Here is a 4,820-nt window from a genome sequence, read left to right as displayed (position 1 = left end):
ATCATCTGACACGAATCTCGATGTAATATTTTGAGCAAAAAATATTAAAATTTTGATAAAAAGTCATCAAGAGCTCCGTTTTCAACAAACTTATAGTCAAACTAACCAACTCAATGAGACATACCTAATGATATCAAAGTTGGTCTAATCCAAGTCAGATCAAGCCCAGATTAAATTATTAAACAACTCTTGAAGGATTTCCAGACACATTTGAAAGGTCAGATGGATGTCGAATTTGGATAGTTTATAGTTGAATCGAGCATCTTGACAATTCGAATTTAACGAACTCGAGATTGCTCAATTCTGGCATCATTAACACACTCAAATGTCCATCAAACGTCATCTAATTGAGGGATGCTCTCCGGACCGTCCAATCAAAATGATTCATATATCTGCATTAATTAAACCCATAAAACTATAAATAAAGCCCCACCCCTCACGTGAGGGGGGAAAGGATGGAGAGAGAACTTAAGGTTTTGAGAAGAAGCTCAGGTCTCACATCATCCTTGTCATCATAGATCGTAGTCGGTCGTGAGGGGGGAAAGGATGGAGAGAGAACTTGAGGTTTTGAGAAGAAGCTCAGGTCCCACATCATCCTTGTCATCATAGATCGTAGTCGGTCGCCGTCGACCACCACTGACCGTCGGGGATCGCCCCTCGCCACTGACCTCCGTAGACCACCGCCGCCCTCCATCGATCACCGCTGATCACCGCCGACCGTCGTTGACTACCGCCAACCTTCGTCAATCACCACAAACCAGACGCCGGCAATCAACGCTGTAATTAGAAAAATATAGCTATCATTTCCCGTCTATGAGATAAGAGATTTCTGTAATCATCAAACAATAGTGGATACAATAGTGGATCTTAGTGGATCTTCACGACTGAGTCAGTCCCCGTGGTTTTTCCTTTTCTGGGTTTTCCACGTAAAAATTTCTAGAGTTGTCTCTGTTTGTTTCTCTTTCATCCGTTTGTGTTGAATTCTCGTACAACGCTAAGACGATAATTCGTTACTCTACAAATTCGGATTTTCTAGCAAGCATTAAAAAAATATTTTTAATATCTTAAAGATAAATTCATCAAATTTAGTTTATTTTGAATACAAGTCGGCGCACGAGCTAACAAGTCGAGTTAGGGATAGCTTGACTTTTGCTTGTTAGCTCTCAGTGCTCAGTTCACAAGCTACTTATCGAGTCGAGCTTGAGCCGGCTTATGAGTCGGCTTGACTCATTTATACCCTAACCAAGAAGTAAAAGTTAGGCTAATTTATTTTTTAGATTAATAAACATATATTAAATTTTCATATGCTTTCATGTATATAATTTTACTTATTTATAAAATATTTGAAAAATAGATGTGTGAAATATTATTCAATGCTTAGTTAATTAATAATGGTTCAAAATATAATTTGGTCAGACGCATAAATATTGGTACCAGATAGATAAGAAGAAAAAATTCATATGATTTTGTTTTTCTTAGTTACAAATTGTAAAGTATGATTTGTGTTTGTTATCATAAGTTTCACATTAGACTTAAATTCTGTGTAAAATCATACACCTCCAATATTATTTATATATTCATTTCAAATCTGAAAAGTGAAATTCGTTATATATGATATTTATTAAATAGCTTCCATAAATTTGAGATACAGGACTTGTTCAATCATAAATTGACTTTCAAATAAAACATGTTTTGAGAGTTAGAGCTGAGTGAAGAAGAGTAGAAGAGAGAGTAAGAGAAGCAGACAAAGAATCCTTGAGAGAGAAGTCGGGGGGGAAGTTCATTTATTCATCTTTCGACCTCTTATTTATAAAGAGACTTTTTGTATAATTACAAAAAGGAGCGAGCAATTATAGTAATCACCCTTAATTATCGAAATGAGAGACCAGTTATGAAAACTTCCCTTAATACAGTTAATGTGTTAATTTAATACAAAATTAGTGTTGTCATAGTTTAATACAACAATCATTAGTCGATTGATACAATTAGTTTGGTCGACCAAGGCGACCAATTGCGTGGCAATCTCTCCTGCCAAGCAAAGCTGGCAATCAACTGGTAGTGAATGGGCTTCCCTGAAAAAAACTGGGTAGCTGGGACCGCAAGTGCGGTCCGTGGATTGAATCCCTTAACAACGTGGGTTTGCCGGCCTGGTAGAGTGGCTGCTCGTCGAACGACTAGTTCAGACCGTGCTTCCTCAGCTTGTTACTTCGATTTCTCGATTGTCGTCATTGGTCGTTTAATTGTTTTGAGATTTATGCTAAAAATTTTGTGGTATACACATTTGATTTCAAAATCGTATTAATTTTATTGAACATCACATACCACATTTTTAGTAGCAGTAGTAGTAGTAGTAAGGAATGGTCGGAGGGTAATAAACAAGCCCCAGGAATCCCTCATGCGTCTAAGAATTCGAGTACAACACCCTACATTCGGGGGGATTCGAACCCCCGACAAGAGGGGACTTACTACTGACAAGCTAATCTGAATACGCGGCGCTAGTGTGTGTGTGTGGGTGGGTGGGTGTGTGTATACTTATTTATTTATTTAACTTTTAAAAGTTAATTTTTATTTGCATAACACCTAATTAGTATCTAAATTACATATAAATATTTGCATTTGACAATAGAAAAATCAATTTTGGTGGTATTTATCTACATGAATGAGATATTATAGTATTATATAAGTAAATATAAAGATTTAATTGATAGATATACACATTTATGAAGATTATGTGGTATGTATAAGAATCCACCTCCTTAATTTGGGTGTTCTTAATATTTTATAAGACCATCTACCATAGGCATCTCATGAATTCAAAGATTTCAGAAAAAATTAACATGCATGATCAATTTACAGAAGAATAATTTGGACTGGATTTTCATATTAACATTCAATTTACATTATGAAAATATGTCACCCTTCTGCAATGTATCCTAACTATGTTATACTTATCTTAGCTATATGCTCATTTTGAATGCTTTTTCATGCATGTGTTCAACTGAACTTGGGAGTTTCTCATTGCATGCCTTGAGGTATGCAAGGGTTTTACTTACTGGATGATAAATGTATAATTTCTTTTGTTATAAGGATTAGCATTGATATTTGTAGTAATATAGATAAGAAGAAAAAATTCATATGATTTTTTTTTTCTTAATTACAAATTGTGAAGTATATGATTTGTGTTTGTGATCATAAGTTTTCACATTAGACTTAAATTCCGTGTGAAATCATACACCTCCAATATTATTCATATATTCATTTCAAATCTGAAAAGTGAAATTCGTTATATATGATATTTATTAAATATCTTCCATAAATTTGAGATTTAGGTATTGTTAAATCATAAATTGACATTCAAATAAAACATGTTTTGAGAGTTGGAGCTGGATGAAGAAGAGTAGAAGAGAGAGGAAGAGAAGCCGACAAAGAACCCTCGAGAGAGGAGTCGGGGGGAAGTTCATTTATTCATCTTTCGACCTCCTATTTATAAAGAGATTTTTTGTATAATTACAAAAAGGAGTGAGCGATTATAGTAATCACCCTTAATTACCGAAATGAGAGACCAGTTATGAAAATTACTCTTAATACAGTTAATGCGTTAATTTAATACAAAATTCGTGTTGTCATAGTTTAATACAACAATCATTAGCCGATCGATACAATTAGTTTGGTCGACCAAGACGAGCAGTTGTGTGGCAATCTCTCCTGCCAAGCAAAGCTGGCAATCGACTGGTTGTGAATGGGCTTCCCTGAAAAAAACCGGGTAGCTGGGAGCGCAAGTGCAGTCCGTGGATTGAATCCCTTAACAACGTGGCTCTGCCGGCCTGGTAGAGTGGTTGGTCGTCGAACAATTAGTTCAGACCGTGCTCCCTCAACTTGTTGCTTCGATTTCTCGGTCGTTGTCATTGGCTGTCTAATTGTTTTGAGATTTATGCTAAAAATTTTGGGGTATACACATTTGATTTCAAAATTGTATTATTTTTATTGAATATCACATACCACATTTTTAGTAGCAGTAGTAGTAGTAGTAGTAGTAAGGAATGGTCGGAGGGTATTAAACAAGCCCCAAGCATCTCTCATGCGCCTAAGAATTCGAGTACAACACCCTACACTCAGGGGGATTCGAACCCCTGACAAGAGGGGACTTACAACTGACTAGCTGATTTGAGTACGTGGCGCTAGTGTGTGTGTGCGTGCGTGTGTGTGTGTGTGTGTGTGTGGGTGGGTGTGTGTATACTTATTTATTTATTTAACTTTTGAAAGTTAATTTTTATTTGCATAACTCCTAATTAGTATCTAAATTACATAGAAATATTTGTATTTGACAATAGAAAAATCAATATTGGTGGTATTTATCTACTTGAATGAGATATTATAGTATTATATAAGCAAAAATAAAGATTTAATTGATAGATATACAAAATTATGAAGATTATGTGGTATGTATAAGAATCCACCTCCTTAATTTGGGTGTTCTTAATATTTTATAAGACCATCTACCATAGGCATCTCATGAATTCAAAGATTTCAGAAAAAATTAACATGCATGATCAATTTACAGAAGAATAATTTGGACTGGATTTTCATATTAACATTCAATTTACATTATGAAAATATGTCACCCTTCTGCAATGTATCCTAACTATGTTATACTTATCTTAGCTATATGCTCATTTTGAATGCTTTTTCATGCATGTGTTCAACTGAACTTGGGAGTTTCTCATTGCATGCCTTGAGGTATGCAAGGGTTTTACTCACTGGATGATAAATGTATAATTTTTTTTTTTTTGTTATAAGGATTAGCATTGATATTTGTAGTA

The sequence above is a fragment of the Phalaenopsis equestris genome, unplaced genomic scaffold (genome assembly GCF_001263595.1).
Source record: "Phalaenopsis equestris unplaced genomic scaffold, ASM126359v1 Scaffold000188, whole genome shotgun sequence".
In the NCBI taxonomy this organism is placed as follows: Eukaryota; Viridiplantae; Streptophyta; class Magnoliopsida; order Asparagales; family Orchidaceae; genus Phalaenopsis; species Phalaenopsis equestris.
The sequence above is the reverse complement of the archived record's forward strand: the minus strand, read 5'-3'. Positions refer to the sequence as shown.